The sequence below is a fragment of the Kogia breviceps genome, chromosome 8, assembly GCF_026419965.1.
Source record: "Kogia breviceps isolate mKogBre1 chromosome 8, mKogBre1 haplotype 1, whole genome shotgun sequence".
In the NCBI taxonomy this organism is placed as follows: domain Eukaryota; kingdom Metazoa; phylum Chordata; class Mammalia; order Artiodactyla; family Physeteridae; genus Kogia; species Kogia breviceps.
The window spans coordinates 87,724,860-87,744,105 of NC_081317.1; the positions used below are offsets into that span (position 1 = coordinate 87,724,860).

Here is a 19,246-nt window from a genome sequence, read left to right on the forward strand (position 1 = left end):
GGACACGGGTTCGTGTCCCGGTCTGGGAAGATCCCACATGCCGCGGAGCGGCTGGGCCCGTGAGCCATGGCCGCTGAGCCTGCGCGTCCAGAGCCTGTGCTCCGCAACGGGAGAGGCCACAACAGTAAGGCCCGCGTACCAAAAAATAAAAATAAAAATAAAAAAAAAATAAACTGCATTCATAGAATTCCTAACATTGAATCATCCTTGCATTTTTAGAATAAACACCATTTGGACTCAATGTATTTTTTTTAACATGCTGCTAGATTCTATTTGCTAATATTTTATTTAGCATTTTATATCAATATTTATAACTGAGGTTCTTTAGTTTTCATTTTTAAACATTCTTTGTCTAATGTTGGTATTGACATGATTCTTCATTAAAAGAATTAGGAAGTTTTCTTCAAACTTCCAGTTTTATTTCCTGGAACAATTTTTTAAAAATTGGAATCTCTGCTTATTAATGGCTTTGATAAATTTCACCTGTGAAACAATCACATACAGTAATTTGGGAAAGAAACCATTTGCCAAGTTCCCTTATGTTCTCCTATGAAATTCAGTTTGTTTAGATCTTACAGTCCCATCTAGGTGTGTTTTGACAAATTATACTTCACTTGAAAATTACCTGTTTTGTCTATGTTTTAAAATTTGTTTTCTTAGAGTCAAATAAATTCATTTCCTGTGATCCCTTTAATTGCCAAGGGATCTGGGTTATTTAAGCCTGTATTTTCTGACCTTTATTTTTTTTTCAAATAAACAAATGGTAGGTTCAATTTTTTTCAAACAATCAGCTTTCAGTTTTGCCTATTATATATATTTTCTATTTTCTAGAGGGTTTTTTTTTTTGCTGTTATCTTCATTTTTTAATTTTTTCTTTCTTTTTTCCTTTGGTTCATTTTGTTGTTTCTTTTCTGATTTTTGAATCCAACACTTCATATTTTATTTTCATTAATACTAGTTTTATTGATATTAATGTTTAAGTCAGTATGTTCTTTTTTTGTTTTTTCATTTTTCTCTTCCTGACTTACTTCACTTTATTATAGTTGATCTACAATATTAGTTTCAAGTGTACAGCAAAGTGAATCAGTTATACATATATGTGTATCTACTTTTTTAAAGATTCTTTTCCCATATAGCTCATTACAGAGTACTGAATAGAGTTCCCTGTGCTATATAACAGGTCCTTATTAGTTATCTATTTAATATATAGTAGTGTGTATATGTCAATCCCAATCTCCCAGTTTATCCCTCCCCCACTCCCCTGGTAGTCATAAGTTTGTTTTCTACATCTGTGTAAGTCAGTATATTCTTCTTGGGAACATTGAGCTGTATCCCATGGGGTTTTGGAGGGTTTTTTCAAAAGCAATTTATTTTTATTTTTTTAAGTTTTTTTAAAAAACATCTTTATTGGAGTATAATTGCTTTGATTCACTTTGTTATAAAGCAGAAACTAACACACCATTGTAAAGAAATTATACTCCCATGGAGTTTTTACTATCATTTTATAGCTGTTCCACAAATTTTGGTTTGTACTTCCTCCTTGAATGAAAAGTTGTTTAAGCTGTGTGGGTTTTTTTTAATTTTCTAAAGGTAGGGCTGTTATCTTCTCTCTTTTTGTTATTTTCCCACTTTAGTATGTTACAATCACAGTGTCTGTTATACTACTTCTACTTTTATAGTAAATCATAAAAATTACTTTGTGGCCAAAAATATGGGACCAACCCCATATTCTTTTATGCCAATCCCTGGGGCATTTGGGGAAAAAAATCATGCAGTCTCTAATTTTAAAGTGTTAGGTATATGTATTATTCCACTCAGGCTGTCATAACAAAATACCATAGACTGGGTGGATTAAACAACAGAAATTAATTTTCTTGCAGTTCTGGAGCCTGGAAGGTGTGTTCTCTCTCTCATCTCCATCTCTATCTCCAACATCTCTCTCCCTTGCTTCTCTTGATCATGCCCAATGTATCTTGAAGGAAACTAAACTGATTTTGGTACCTTTTACAAATTATTTCACATTCTCTTTTATAGTTTCTCAAACAATGGAGTTTGTGTTGTTGTTTTTTTTACTTCCCTTTGTTGCTTGCTTTCGTTTGGTTTCCTGGAAAAGATGGAGATTGCCATATCTATGTAGTGTTCATCCTAGAAATCTTCCACTAGAAAGTATGCCATCTATAGTTAGGAGAGACCATATAGATTACGTAAACCAGTCACTCAACTGATGCCTGAAGGCAGCCCTGCTTTATTCACTTCTGTAACTCTGGCACTATAGAAATGTGACGGCCTAGGGTACAGTTGGGTTTCGTGCAGCTGAAAGAGCCCCAGATCAGGAATATATATATAAAAGAGTTGGTGTTTAATCTTTCCTCTGCCACTGTCCAAGGTAAAGCAAGACACTTTTCTGTGTGGGTCTCCAATTTTCCACCTGAACTGGGTGAAACGATCACATTTAACCCTCCTCTTTTGAAAGGTCAGCAATTTCTATAAATATTTGGACAAATTTATGACTACACCAGATTTCAAGATTTAATATTCTATACTACAAAGAATAAATTATATACTTTATAATGTATAAAGTATACATTATAAATTACATTATAAAGTGTATATAAATTATATACTTTAGTTATGATTTTGATTAAATCATCAAAAATAAATGATTTGTACTGAGTCAAAGTTCTGAAAGAGTCCTCAGCCACAACACCTCCCTCCCTTCATTATATCTCTTATTAGGCCCAAACTTTTTAATTTGGCTTTTCCAGCAAACATAATTGAAAGTGTGGAAGATGTTTTCCCTTTTCCTGACACTTGGCATTTTAATTATTAAATGTTCTTCCAAGTTAAATTTTGAGTGCACAAGCCATGCCTAATAATTTAATTTGGAAAACAAATTATATGTAATTTCCGTGACAATCTCAAATCCGTAAACCACTAAAAGAGGGCCGAGTCATTGAGCTGCATGATAATAATGTTGATAATAATTATATTTTACATTGGAAATGTCTAAAAATTCACACTAACTCATTATATCTCTTTCTGCTTACTGACATTAGGAAAATGGGACAAGTTTGCTTCACTTAAAAAAAATTGAAAGTTTTTTAGTGATTAAATCCCACTGAAGAACTGAAGATTCTTAGATAAAATCTGAAAAAAGAATCGTCTTTATTAATAAAACTGCCGAAGACAAGACAGTTGTAAATCTCTAAGTCAGCAGTCCCCAACCTTTTTGGCACCAGGGACCAGTTTTGTGCAAGGCAAGTTTTCCACAGACTGGGGTGGAGGTGGGGGGTGGTTCAGGCGTTAATGGGAGTGATGGGGAGCAGCAGATGAAGCTTCGCTCGCTCGCCTGACGCTCATCTTCTGCTGTGCGGCCCAGTCCTAACAGGAACCTGTCCGCAGCCCCCAGGTTGGGGACCGCTGCTCTAAGTCAAAATGTGCCTCTCCCAATGTAACCTAGAGATCTGGGAAGGTGGTTGAAGTCCAGTCACCAGGGGACAATTTAATAAGTATCCAGGACTTAGGCATTAGTTACTATGTCCTGCTAATACCCAGTTTACATTTCCTTACCAATTTATTGGCCTCAAATATGACTTGTTAGGAAATAAGATTGTTTACTTTTGTTTTTGATAAATAAAATGCTACCTTTGGGGCTTCCCTGGTGGCGCAGTGGTTGGGAGTCCGCCTGCCGATGCAGGGGACGCGGGTTCGTGACCCAGTCCGGGAAGATCCCACAATGCCGCGGGGCGGCTGGGCCCGTGAGCCGTGGCCGCTGCGCCTGCGCGTCCGGAGCCCGTGCTCCGCAGCGGGAGAGGCCACGACAGTGAGAGGCCCGCGTACCGCAAAAAAAAAAAAAAAAAAAAAATGCTACCTTTAATTCTCACTTATAAAAATAGGTCTTGTGTTAAACTTTAAAATGAAAACATACTTGATAAGTATTCTTATCATGACTAAACAACCTAGCCTAAAATCAGAAATGCAGATTTTCTCAGCTTGCCTCGCCTACTGTTCATTTTACAAACTCAAGTTAATCTGTTTGACTGATTTGCTTGACAAAGCAGGTGTGTAACATAAACTACTGTGTCAGAGTTCCTCAACATTGTTTCTAGTGCTTTCATGGTGTATGGCCTGGTTGTGTTCCCCCAAAATTCATATGTTGATAGCTTGACCCCCAATGTGATGGTATTAGGAGATGGGGCCCTTTGGAGGTTATTAGGTCCTGAGGGTGAGGCACTCCTGGAGTGCTTTTATGCCTTTATAAAAGAGACCCCAAAGAGTTCCCTTGTTCTTTTCTGCCATGTGAGGACACAGCAAGAAGACAGCTGTCCATAAAGCAGGAAGCCACCTCTCAACAGACACTAACTCAGCTGGCACCATGATCTTGGACTTCCCAGCCTCCAGAACTGTGAGAAATAAATGTTTGTGGTTCAAGCTACCCAGTATATGGTATTTTTGTTATAGCAGCCCGAATGGACTAAGACACAAGCTAAATATAATTATCCCATTTTACAGATGTGGGATTCAATAACCAAAAAGGCGAAGCAGCAGATAGGAGTAATGGAGTGCAGACTTTATACTCTAGATTTACCTATCTTGACCCCAAGCCCCTGATCTTCCACCCACATTCGTATGCACACATTTAAGTATTCCCCTAGGAGAGCTGGGAAACACTATGTCACACACTGCCGTGCCACCATTGGAATTCCACAATTAATACTCAGGTGGAAACAGGACCTGGTGAATTACACACGTTTCTACCAGAAGTGATAGACATGGCTTCCTCTCACATTTTAGTGAATAAAGCAAGTCACATGATCACACTTAACTACCATGTGTTCAGAAAGAGGAGAGATGGAAATACTTGGTAGGCAGCACTGATGAGTGTGGCATTTAGACTGGAGGTGGTATCTGTGGTTTATAAGGCTGATGAAATCAGCTCGCACTTAATGTTGAAGGACTTTGAACTCCATGTTCTAGGACATCCGGAACCACTGAAGGTTTTGAGCAAGAACCTGACATGATAATGGATTGAGCAGCAATCTGAATTTACTTAACAGACATGGGTTGCCAGACTCCGAGACCTGCTCCTCAATTACTGTTCCAAACCAACCCAGGTTATGCTTTTTCTCACTCACCAAAGCAGAACCTGGGGCTTGCTTCCTCGGGCCAGCTTCTCCCTCCTACGAACCACAGAACGATGTGATCTTTTTAACACTAAAAGGAGAAACTATTATCTGGCACAAGGTGAAGAGTCCTGCTGACACCACTTCAGGTGAATTGCAGTTGTGTGTGGCAGGAAGGTGATCGAAGACTCTCAAGGGAGAGCAGCCTGCCCCCAGGAACAGGTACAATCATACAGCTGTGTAACTGAACTTGTTCCTTTTATGTATTGGCAAAACCTTAGAAGCTCCCTCTCTGAAAAAGAAAATGCATACAAACCTGCACAGAGACACAAAGATGTAAACCTGTACTATGGCTTATCTTGTTATTATAGGGACAAATTCCAAGCTTTATGCTCACCACAGCAGAATGCAGCTGTGCCCATTTCCTCAAGTCTAGACAATTTGTGGCCCTGTTGCTATCACTTTATGTACTTTAAGACTGACATTATTTATAAACTCCCTCTACATATGGTTCTTTTACAACGTCTAAGACAGAATCATGTAAAATTAGATATTTAATACTATGAGTCAATGTGTATATTTACATATGTATATGTATATATACATGTATATACATATATGACTATATATACGTGGCAAAGGATTTGTATACAGAATATATACAAAGCTATACAACTCAAAAAAGTTGTTAAATACAATAAAAATGGACAAAAACTTACACACTCCTCAAAGGAAGATATGTGAATAGCCAATAAGTACATGAAAAATGCTCAGTATCATTAGTTATCAGGGAAATGTAAATTAAAACTACAAGATCTTATCATACCCACTAGAATAGATAAAATTTAAAAGACTACCAGGACTTCCCTAGTGGTCCAGTGGTTAAGACTCCATGCTTCCAATGCAGAGGGTGTGCGTTCGATCCCTGGTCAGGGAACTAAGCTCCCACATGCCACATGGCATGGCCAAAAAATAAAAATTCAAAAAATTAATTGTTGTCCAGGATGTGGGAACAAGAATGTTCTACCTGCTTCATTCCAGATAGCCCAAAACTGGAAAACAATCCAAATGCAAATGAGGATATACTTACACAATGGAAAACTACTCAGCAATGTAAAAGAACAAACAATTGCTTCTTCAAACGTTGTGCTTGAATCTGAAAAGCATTATGCTAAAAGAAAGAAGTTGAACACAGAAGTTCATACTGTATGATTCCATTTATATAAAGTCCTAAAATAGGCAAAGTTAATCTATGGCAATACAACTTTCAGCTGTGACCTATGGGTGGCCAGAGCAAGTATTGACTGGGGAGGATAAAAGGGAATTTTCTAGGGTAATGGAAATATTCAACATCTTGAATAGTGTATCAGTAATACAGGAAATATGCATTTATCAAAATTCATTGCACTCTGCATTTGATATCTGTGCATTTCACTATGTTATTTATACCTTAATATTAAAAATAAGTGTTTAATAACCTGATCGAAATGACAGCTGGGATTTCTTAGAAAAGCATTAACCCTGATACATCTGTCATACTTAGCCCTGTCTATTTTGGAAATTTCCAACATATAGCATGATAAAATAGAGGAATCACAAAATCGAAAGTCTGTAGTAGAAAATGGCCAACATAAATCAATGAAATGGTCTGGGTATAACAGTAAGGAGTGGGCCCATGGTGAACTGCACAGAGAATGCCACATTTCAGAAGCCTTCAGATATGGCTCTGGCCAATATTTGCTTCTTGGAGTTGCTGACCCAAAGTTGCCAGATTTCCCAGTTTTTCAAAAGAAATCAGAAATCTATATATTTATGTGAAATATATTAATATTTATATTTTGACAATTAATTTAAAAACTAAACACCAAGCAAGCCAAACATTATGTTTGCTATAAATTTTAAATAACATAAATGATACTAGTTTTCTCAGCCCTACCTAGACTCCAGCTATCTCACTACAGCATTGCTTTCTAAGATCAAAGGAACAGAGAGGAACCAAGATGGCAGAGTAGAAGGACGTGCTCTCACTCCCTCTTGCAGGAACACCAGAATTACAACTAGCTGCTGGACAATCATCGATAGGAAGACACTGGAACTCACCAAAACAGATACCCCACATCCAAAGACAAAGGAGAAGTCATAATGAGATGGTAGGAGGGGCGCAATCACAGTAAAATCAAATCCCATAATTGCTGGGTGGGTGACTCACAGACTGGAGAACACTTATACCACAGAAGTCCACCCACTGGAGTGAAGGTTCTGAGCCCCACATCAGGCTTCCCAACCTGGGGGTCCGGCAATGGGAGGAGGAATTCCTAGAGAATCAGACTTTGAAGCCTAGTGGGAATTGACTGCAGGACTTAGACAGGACTAGGGGAAACAGAGACTCCACTCTTTGAGGACACACACAAAGTAGTGTGTACATCAGGATGCAGGGGAAGGAGCAGTGACCCCAGGGGAGACTGAACCAGACCTACCTGCTGGTATTGGAGGGTCCCCTGCATAGGCAGTGGGGTGGGGCTGGCTGTGGCTCACCGTGGGGACAAGGACACTGGCAGCAGAAGTTCTGGGAAGTGCTCCTTGGCGTGAGCCCTCCCACAGTCTGTCACCGGCCCCACCAAAGAGCCCAGGTAGGTGCCAGAGTTGAGTTGCCTCAAGCCAAACAACCAACAGGGAGGGAACCCAGCCCCACTCATCAACAGTCAAGTGGATTAAGGTTTACTGAGCTCTGCCCACTAGAGCAACAGTCAGCTCTACCCATCACCAGTCCCTCCCATCAAGCCTCTTAGATAGCCTCATCCACCAGAGAGAAGACAGCAGAAGCAAGAAGAAATACAATCCTGCAGCCTGTGGAACAAAAACCACATTCACAGAAAGAGAGACAAAATGAAAAGGCAGAGGGCTATGTACCAGATGAAGGAACAAGATAAAACCCCAGAAAAACAACTAAATGAAGTGGAAATAGGCAACCTTCCAGAAAAAGAATTCAGAATAATGATAGTGAAGATGATCCAGGACCTCGGAAAAACAATGGAGGCAAAGATCAAGAAGATGCAAGAAATATTTAACAAAGACCTAGAAGAATTAAAGAACGAACAAACAGAGATGAACAATACAATAACTGAAATGAAAACTACACTAGAAGGAATCAATAGCAGAATAACTGAGGCAGAAGAACGGATAAGTAACCTGGAAGACAGAATGGTGGAATTCACTGCTGTGGAACAGAAAAAAGAAAAAAGAATGAAAAGAAATGAAGACAGCCGAAGAGACCTCTGGGACAACATTAAACGCAATAACATTTGCATTATACGGGTGCCAGAAGGAGAAGAGAGAGAGAAAGGACCAGAGAAAATATTTGAAGAGATTATAGTCGAAAACTTCCCTAACATGGGAAAGGAAATAGCCACCCAAGTCCAGGAAGCACAGCGAGTACCATACAGGATAAACCCAAGGAGAAACACTCCAAGACACATAGTAAACAAATTGGCAAAAATTAAAGACAAAGAAAAATTATTGAAAGCAGCAAGGGAGAAATGACAAATGACATACAAGAGAACTCCCATAAGGTTAACAGCGGATTTCTCAGCAGAAACTCTACAAGCCAGAAGGGAGTGACATGATATACTTAAAGTGATGAAAGGGAAAAACATACACCAAGATTACTCTACCCAGCAAGGATTTCATTCAGATTCAATGGAGAAATCAAAAGCTTTACAGACAAGCAAAAGCTAAGAGAATTCAGCACCACCAAACCAGCTCTACAACAAATGCTAAAGGAACTTCTCTAAGTGGGAAAAACAAGAGAAGAAAAGGACCTACAAAAACAAAACCGAAGCAATTAAGAAAATGGTCATAGGAACATACATATCTATAATTACCTTAAACATGAATGGATTAAATGCTCCAACCAAAAGACACAGGCTTGCTGAATGGATACAAAAACAAGACCCATATATATGCCGTCTACATGAGACCCACATCAGACCTAGGGACACATACAGACTGAAAGTGAGGGGATGGAAAAAGATATTCCATGCAAATGGAAATCAAAAGAAAGCTGGAGTAGCTATACTCATATCAGATAAAATAGACTTTAAAATACAGAATGTTACAAGAGACAAGGAAGGACACTACATAATGATCAAGGGATCAATCCAAGAAGAAGATATAACAATTATAAATATGTATGCACCCACCATAGGAGCACCTCAATACATAAGGCAACTGCTAACAGCTATAAAAGAGGAAATTAACAGTAACACAATAATAGTGGGGGACTTTAACACCTCACTCACACCAATGGACACATCATCCAAAATGAAAATAAATAAGGAAACAGAAGCTTTAAATGACACAACAGACCAGATAGATTTAATTGATATTTATACGACATTCCATCCCAAAACAGCAGATTACACTTTCTTCTCAAGTGTGCAAGGAACATTCTCCAGGATAGATCACATCTTGGGGCACAAATCAAGCCTAAGTAAATTTAAGAAAATTGAAATCATATCAAGCATCTTTTCTGACCACAACGCTATGATATTAGAAATTAATTACAGGGAAAAAAATGTAAAAAGCACAAACACATGGAAGCTAAACAATACGTTACTAAATAACCAAAAGATCACTGAATAAATCAAAGAGGAAATCAAAAACTACCTACAGACAAATGACAATGAAAACATGATGATCCAAAATCTATGGGATGCAGCAAAAGCAGTTCTAAGGGGGAAGTTTATAGCTATACAAGCCTACCTCAAGAAACAAAGAAAAATCTCAAGTAAACAATCTAACCTTACACCTAAAGGAACTAGAGAAAGAAGAACAAACAAAACCCAAAGTTGCCAGAGGGAAAGAAATCATAAAGATCAGAGCAGAAAGAAATGAAATATAAACAAAGAAAACAATAGCAAAAATCAATAAAACTAAAAGCTGGTTCTTTGAGAAGATAAACAAAATTGATAAACCATTAGCCAGACTCATCAAGAAAAAGAGGGAGAGGACTCAAATCAATAAAATTAGAAATGAAAAAGAAGAAGTTACAACAGACACCGCAGAAATACAAAGCATCCTAAGAGACTACTACAAGCAACTCTATGCCAATAAAATGGACAACCTGGAAGAAATGGACAAATTCTTAGAAAGGTATAACCTTCCAAGACTAAACCAGGAAGAAATAGAAAATATGAACAGACCAATCACAAGTAATGAAATTGAAACTGTGATTTAAAATCTTCCAACAAACAAAAGTCCAGGACCAGATGGCTTCAGAGGTGAATTCGACCAAACATTTAGAGAAGAGCTAACACCCATCCTCTCAAACTCTTCCAAAAAATTCCAGAGGAAGGAACACTCCCAAACTCATTCTACGAGGCCACCATCACCCTGATACCAAAACCAGACAAAGATACTACAAAAAAGAAAATTACAGACCAATATCACTGATGAATATAGATGTAAAAATCCTCAACAAAATACTAGCAACAGAATCCAACAGCACATTAAGGATCATAAACCATGATGAAGTGGGATTTATCCAAGGGATGCAAGGATTCTTGAATATACGCAAATGAATCAATGTGATACACCATATTAACAAACTGAAGAATAAAAACCATATGATAATCTCAATAGATGCAGAAAAAGCTTTTGACAAAATTCAACACCCAGTTATGATAAAAACTCTCCAGAAAATGGGCATAGAGGGAACCTACCTCAACATAATAAAGGCCATATATGACAAACCCACAGCAAATATCATTCTCAATGGTGAAAAACTGAAAGCATTTCCTCTAAGATCAGGAACGAGACAAGGATGTCCACTGTCGCCACTATTATTCAACATAGTTTTGGAAGTTCTAGCCGTGGCAATCAGAGAAGAAAAAGAAATAAAAGGAATACAAATTGGAAAAGAAGAAGTAAAACTGTCACTGTTTGCAGATGACATGATACTATAGAGAATTCTAAAAATGCCACCAGAAAACTACTAGAGCTATTCAATGAATTTGGTAAAGTTGCAGGATACAAAATTAATGCACAGAAATCTCTTGCATTCCTATACACTAAAGATGAAAAATCTAAAAGAGAAATTATAGAAACACTCCCATTTACCACTGCAACAAAAAGAATAAAATACCTAGGAATAAACCTACCTAGGGAAACAAAAGACCTGTATGCAGAAAATTATAAGACACTGATGAAAGAAATTAAAGATAGTACCAACAGATGGAGAGATATACCATGTTCTTGGATTGGAAGAATCAATATTGTGAAAATGACTATACTACCCAAAGCAATCTACAGATTCAATGCAATCCCTATCAAATTACCAACGGCATTTTTTACAGAACTAGAACAAATCATCTTAAAATTTTTATGGAGGCACAAAAGACCCCGAATAGCCAAAGCAAGCTTGAGGGAAAAAAACGGAGCTGGTGGAATCAGACTCCCTGACTTCAGACTATGCTACAAAGCTACAGTAATCAAGACAATATGGTACTGGCACAAAAACATTAACATAGATCAATGGAATAAGATAGAAAGCCCAGAGATAAACCCATGCACCTATGGTCAACTAATCTATGACAAAGGAGGCAATGATATACAATGGAGAAAAGACAATCTCTTCAATAAATGGTGCTGGGAAAACTGGACAGCTACATATAAAAGAATGCAATTAGAACACTCCCTAACACCATACACAAAAATAAACTCAAAATGGATTCCAGACCTAAATGTAACAGCAGACACTATAAAACTCTTAAAGGAAAACATAGGAAGGACACTCTTTGACATAAATCACAGGAAGATCTTTTTAGATCCACCTCCTAGAGTAATGGAAATAAAAACAAAAATAAACAAATGGGACCTAATGAAACTTAAAAGTTTTTGCACAGCAAAGGAAACCATAAACAAGACGAAAAGACAACACTCAGAATGGGAGAAAATATTTGCAAACAAATCAACAAAGACAAAGGATTAATCTCCAAAATATATAAACAGCTCATGTAGCTCAATATTAAAGAAACAAACAACCCAATCCAAAAATGGGCAGAAGACCTAAATAGACATTTCTTAAAGAAGACACACAGATGGCCAAGAAGCACATGAAAAGCTGCTCAACATCACTAATTATTAGAGAAATGCAAATCAAAACTACAATGAGGTATCACCTCACACCAGTTAGAATGGGCATGATCAGAAAATCTACAAACAACAAATGCTGGAGAGGGTGTGGAGAAAAAGGAACCCTCTTGCACTGTTGGTGGGAATGTAAATTGATACAGCCACTATGGAGAATAGTATGGAGGTTCCTTAAAAAAGTAAAAATAGAATTACCATATGATCCAGCAATCCCACTACTGGGCATATACCCAGAGAAAACCATAATTCAAAAAGACACATGCACCCCAGTGTTCATTGCAGCACTATTTACAATAGCCAGGTCATGGAAGCAACCTAAATGCCCATCAACAGACGAATGGATAAAGGTGTGGTACATATATACAATGGAATATTACTCAGCCATAAAAAGGAACGAAATTGAGTCATTTGTTGAGACATGGATGGTTCTAGAGACTGTCATACAGAGTGAAGTAAATCAGAAAGAGAAAAACAAATATTGTATATTAATGCATGTACGTGGAACCTAGAAAGATGGTACAGATAAACTGGTTTGCAGGGCAGAAGTTGAGACACAGATGTAGAGAACAAACGTATGGACACCAAGGTGGGAAAACCACGATGGGGTGGGGATAGTGGTGTGCCGAATTGGGCGATTGGGATTGACATGTAACACTGATGTGTATAAAATTGATGACTAATAAGAACCTGCAGTATAAAAACAAACAAACAAAAAGTACAACTAATACTAAACTTTCCTTGGGTTATTTGTATGGAAATATGTTAATATAAATGTTTCAGACATTACATGAAATTTCTAAAAATCTTATATGTTCTGGTATAAGGTCATAATTCTAGTTATTACTTTAAAATGTATATCTTAGAAATAACTAAAAAATAAACAAGATCAAAGGAACACAAGGAAGTAATCATTGCTCAGAAACTAAATGGCAAGACATGCTTCCTTAATCCAATGAAGCCCAAGTCCTTTCTGGTTGGTAATGGAGGGAGAATATAATTTCCAACTCTTATCCTTCAATATTTTCCTTCCTCTTGCTAATATCCCGTCTCCTCTCCATGCCAGCCCTAGGAGGCACTATCCACAATTGAAATCTATGCCATGTTATACACAGACACACACATACACACCCAAAGTAACTGATGTCAGGCTTAAATTCTGAAACCCAGCTTCACTAAAGTTTCTGAAGAAAAAAGAACATACAAAAAGATAACCTAGTTTGTGAGATTAAGTAATCTCAGTCTATTCTGTTATCTTCGGTTTATGATGCCATGCAGACCTCTGCACCTTGGACTAAATCCTAACCTTCCTCCATGAATCAAAGGTAGATTAATACCACACCCCAGTTTTCTTGGGATAATACTTGGTGTGTGACTATTTTGTTGGCATAATTATTAATAGCTTCCCTTTAACTCTCAGAATTACCCTGGTTTGAAAGATAAATTTTATGGTCACCCTCATCAAACGGCACCTTAAAGCAGGAATAACTATCATATCTAGACTGTGAGCCTATAACCAAGAAGGAAGGAAAGTTTTTTCCTGCCTATTCATGGCTCACCTTTTAAGTGCCAGTTTCCTAGTGAAAGAACCTATAAATAACAAAGAATTCCATTTCATTTCTGAAATGATTTTAAAATCCATAATAAAGAAAATAAATAAGTATTGAAAGTCAGTGGACATGTGGTTTGCCCAAGCAAGGCATTATAAGAAGGAAAAGATTATCTGGGTCCCTTAATCCTTGATTTTAATATGACTGTAGTACATAGAATTAATAGTAGAAATAATAGATTTGGGAAGAAGACTTGATGGAATAAAAGCAAGTTCTCTGACAACAGGAAATGGGGTTGATAAAATGGGGGAGGAGGAATGGGGGAGAGAGGGCATATTGGTGTCCTTGAGAAAGGGTACCATGTCCCACCTACAAGGTCAAGATCCTGGGTGAAGTTGGTTTAAAGTTAGTGAAGACCTTATATGTGTTTGGGGAGATACCAGGTCAGAAGGTACCTGTGCCTCATATCTCAGAGCAGAGCTGAAGGAGAGCTTACAGGCCTTAGAGAGAAACCTTGCACCTATCATGGTGTTGGAGCAAGTGTCAAAGGCTAAGTAAGGAGTCCAGGCAGGCAGGTGCGGGCAACCTTTCAAGACTTAGAAAACCCAGTTAGCGTGAACAGAACATCAGAAAATGTCCAGGACCTCATTTTCCCTTCTACTTTCTCCATGCAGACTAATTCTTTGAAAATGCTCTTTGTGGACCACCAGCCTCACTAAGTTCTCAGACATGTCAGGTGTGTTAGCGTCATGGCAGTAGATATTGCAGCCTCCAAGCTAGATAACTTTTCTATTCACATTCTGAAGCACAGATGAAAACTGTGATGCCTTTTTGGAAATATGTTTATGTGCCTATATAATTGCTTGCCTAGAAAGGAAAAGTATGTGCAAAAGTCAGTGTTCATCTCTGAATGTTGGGATTAAATGTATATTTTTTGCATGGAATTTGATTACTTTTTCCATCAGAAAAAAATTAAATAACTTTTTAAAAATATTGCACTAAGTGATTGATGTGTATAGTATGAAATACAGAATTCTTTACACAGAGGTAGAAACTGGTTACTTCTTATTTCTGTAATTTGAAAACTCATTATATTCACAAAAAATCCAAAGTCTCACATCGTTTCTCAAAGTAGAATTAATCGAAACGATACTAAGCAGGGGTCTCTCTAACACTCGATTATTTTTACAACACATCCTATATGGTCATCACCAACACCAAGCCTTAGGAGGCATTACTATAAATAATTATAATCATGTTTCAATTGTTGGTCTTGTTTAGGAAAATATATTGAATGCTCTAAATTTCCTTTCTCTGGTTATAGGTTGATATATTAAATTGTTTACTATATTTTAAAAAAGAAAAGAGAAAAATAAAATCCCTAGGACCCCACAAGAGGGGCTCATATATGGCTGAGAGATGGCTTGTGGACCAGCAAGACCTCATGAGTGGTTCAAAAAGAAGACAGATGGCCTGACATATTAGCCAGAGGCCTTGGCAGATGGGTAATCACAGTAGACACCAGTCAGTAACAGAGGACAATGAGCAAATGACCAAGATGAGACACATCTTTGTGGGTCCCAACAGGGGACAGAGGACAATCATGGACCAAGTGGCCCTTCACCAATACCATGAAGCCCCAAAGCCCCTGGGAACTTAGCTGCTACACTGGGGAGAAGGAGAAGGAGGGTAAGAATGCTCGTTTGGACTATGTTTATCTTGGAATGCCTGAAAAATAAAGTTGACTAGGTTTATCTAGAATCAGGGTGACTAAATTTTCTGCTTTTAAGTGAAAAAGAGGTGTGAAATAGAAGCTAAGTTTTATTTTTGCACATCTGAGTCTGTGGCCTGTGAACTTCATACCCACTACATTGTATTTTCCCAGGTGCTCTACGGCTTTTTGTTGTTGCTTTCCACCTCGTAGCATAAAAACCCTAAAAATCTTAAGGAAAAGCAAGTTTGGTGACTAGATTGCATGGAAAAAATATATTCTGAGTCCATAGAACACCCAAAGAAGCCATACATCTGACCTCTGTGTGGCATTTCAAGTAGTGGACTCATTATCCATAAGAATGTGCCCACAATCAGGATATGTAATTTTTGTCATTTGTTTCAAACTCTGCCCCCACCAAAACTTGAACCTGAACTGCCAAGAATAACAAAATTGACAGATTTGTAATTCAACTCTCCATTTCCCCTTCCTGTTTGTTTGATGGATGTGTAGATTAGCAGTGAAATGGCCCAAGACTAGCAAGAAAATGAGGGAAAAATATCTGGTCGTGGTCTCATAACAGAACTTTGCCACTATACCTTGCCCACCTCCTGCATCTGTATCTTTGCTTTAAATGTGCACACTCAGAGGTGTGCACACACACACAGTCTCTATAAAATAAGGTTACTGTCCTAATATTTTTAAAGCAAATCCATCCTTAACTTTAAAATAGGAATGCATTATGTATACCTTTAACTTTTAAAATTTACATTGGTCCACTTGTATTTTTTTTTTTAATCTCAGCGATACGCTTCTAAAGAAAAATTGTCCTTGGCCTCCAAAACTCTTTTCAGCTATGCTTTTCACATTCTTCTCATAAACACCTCAGATGGAAACACTTCCACGCCCTTTACCTTCACACAACAACCTCTCATCCTTCATAGATCTCCCATTCCATTAGCCATCTTCTTTCTCTTCAAGCACACAACTCAAAGTACCAGCCTCAGACCTTTGCCTTTGCCCTTGCATGTGATGGTGGATCTTGGAATACAAAGGCCTCAAATGCCCTCCCTCCTCTCAGCCCCATGCACGGGTCCACTCCACTTGAATAAATCACCTGCTATGTGGCCAGATCTCGCTCAGACATAACCCCTGGACATAGCTCCCCTCCAAGGTCTCCACTTTCAGACATTCCTTTCCTCTGACCATAGCTCATCTCCTTCCATTTTTTCTAATTTCCACCCTTCCAATGACTCTGTTTTTTAGGATCATTATTGTCTCTAGATCCTTGAACTCTGCCCTGCCTCTTGGATGTCCAAGGACCCTCTTCTGGACTCACTGACTCTCTCACTGTCCTGGACCCAATGGCAGTCACAATCACTAATATTCTACCACGCTGCCTTCACAGACACCCCAACTTTTTGCTTTCCCTCCTAATATGGCTCCATTACCCACTGCCAAGCACTTCATGAAACATACTCTACAAAGGCAACTTTATTAACCTGAAGTGAGTTGTCAGTGCTGTCTGGGGATCATTTAGTCAGCTGTTGGATATTTCTCATATTTCTTGAGCATGATATCAAAACTTCTTTATTCTCCTAAACTCCCACCTCCAACCCCATCAGGACCCCTCAATTTCAGCTTTACCAAGATCGATTCAATAGGAGCTTTTTCAACTTCCCTCTACTTGATCTCAAAATATTTCTCTATTTGGCTACTTGATTCCATCTCTTCCTGCTTTGCTCCAGAATTTTTCTCCCTCTACTTTGCATTTTCAGTCTCTCTCTCTCTCCAAGCTCTTTCAGCTAAGTTAAGCATAATGCTCAATTTTCCCACATCCTAAAATACTTCCCGCTGCTCTGACCAGAGTGAGATTATCATTCCGTGTCTCTCTTCTCTTCCTTTTTACCTTCTATTTTCAAAACAATTTATTGAACAAGTATTCTAATTTCATTCCCCCCTCTGGCTTCCCACTCACCTCTTACAATCTAGGACCAGCCTTCCCTTCTCAGTGACCACATCTCAGTGCTTACTCTCCATCTTTTCTCTGTAATGTTTGACACTACTAACCGTGGCCTCATTGAAACTTCTCTCTTGTCTCCACTGAAACTGGCCCTCCTCCTACCTCTCTGATCAACCTCTGCCCCATTATTAGCTCTACTTTCTCATCCTGCTCCCCCAAGTGTAGGCAGCTTCATGACTATCATCAGCCCAGGAATTTTTTCTCTTCACACACTTTTCTCCAGTGATTGCTTCACTCCTAACATTTTCAATAGCCTCCCAGACATCTTCATTGGAACATCCCATTTAGATCTCAAAATCAGAAGTTGCCAAATTGAACACATGTTCTTTCCCCAATTACCACTTTCAACAGAATTGTCTATTTTTTGTTAATATTCTTTATCATCCTTCAAGTCACACAGAGTTAAACATCAAAGTAGTTGCCAAGCCATACATCATCTTTTGCTTCCATATCCAGGCTTTGTCTAACAACCAATATCTTCCAAACTTTATGTCTCTATCTGAAGTCACACTTGTGATGACTCACTTTACATTTTAGTTCAAACTCTTGGTACCACACATTGAAACTATTGGAACAGCTCAATTGCCTACCCTCTGATCTCTTCCTTCCGTAAGTCATCCCAGATACTACTGTTGACCTAATCTTTTTAAGGTATAGATCTAGCAATACCACTTCACCTACTCAAAACAGTCATTGGCACCCCACTGTCATCCTAGTTAACCACAGACTCTCCATTCTGGCATTCAAGGACATCTACAATATGGCCCCAGCCTGTTTTCTAGTCATATAGTCTAGTTATCCACATGTTCTAATCATTTGAGGAAGTTGAAGAAAAATACTGAGATGGGTTAAAACTGAAAAATGTCTTTTTCCCCATTCTTTTTGTGTCCTCTGTACAAAGGTTTACTTTATCACTAAAATTACCTACTTAAATGTCTGTCTACTCTAGTAAACTATTTTATCTTAAATCTCCTGTTGTTCTGTGCGTGGATTTGAATGAAGGAGAAGGACAAATAAACATATTTTTCAAGAAGCTAACATGCTTTGTTCCTAAGTAGCATTAGAACAATTGGGTTTAAAAAAATTCTAACACAACACCAGCAGTAAATGAATGATATTTATTATTATGGCTATGACTTAATCTAAACTAAGTTCTCCTTAACTTTTACAAACTTATAGCAATGCAAAGTTTTCTTGCCCATAGACATGCAAATGAATTTAAGTCCACCCAAGCCACTTTTTAATCCATTTACAAATTCATTTCCAATACTCCTAATCCATAAATGCATCTGTTCATTGGATTCTCCTTTAAACTGATTGTAACATCTTATTAGTTCCTTCATTTAATTAATGAGTTAAACAATGTCTTTAAGATTTATTCACTTTATGTATGTATGAGAGTTACGTACTTACCTCTTTTTGACAGCATTCTTTAACAGGTACCTTCATCACTCTGACTACAACTACCACCACAGAGGAAGGGTGTCAAATCTGCTGGCCACCCACAGAGAACATTAGCTAGTGGTCACTCTGGAATTACAAACATAAAGCCTTGATTAGCCTACTTGTACCCATTATGTTTGCAAGTAAAGGAGCTTCTATAACTACCTTCATCCTTCCTTGGGGGTTATGTTGGGGTGGCATCAAGTTACCTTGGGGGTAGACACAATATTTAGGAGGGCCCTAGCAGCAT

At 38.1% G+C, this 19,246-nt stretch overlaps 1 long non-coding RNA gene across 1 annotated transcript in view; it reads right to left on the reverse strand.

Moving 5' to 3' along the window:
* The window catches only part of LOC136794672 (uncharacterized), a 183,309-nt gene that overhangs the window by 124,747 nt on the left and 39,316 nt on the right, over positions 1-19,246 (reverse strand). The window contains exon 2 of the long non-coding RNA XR_010841747.1: positions 18,967-19,083. This is a non-coding gene — a long non-coding RNA (uncharacterized lncRNA). The remainder of the gene's footprint in view (positions 1-18,966; positions 19,084-19,246) is intronic.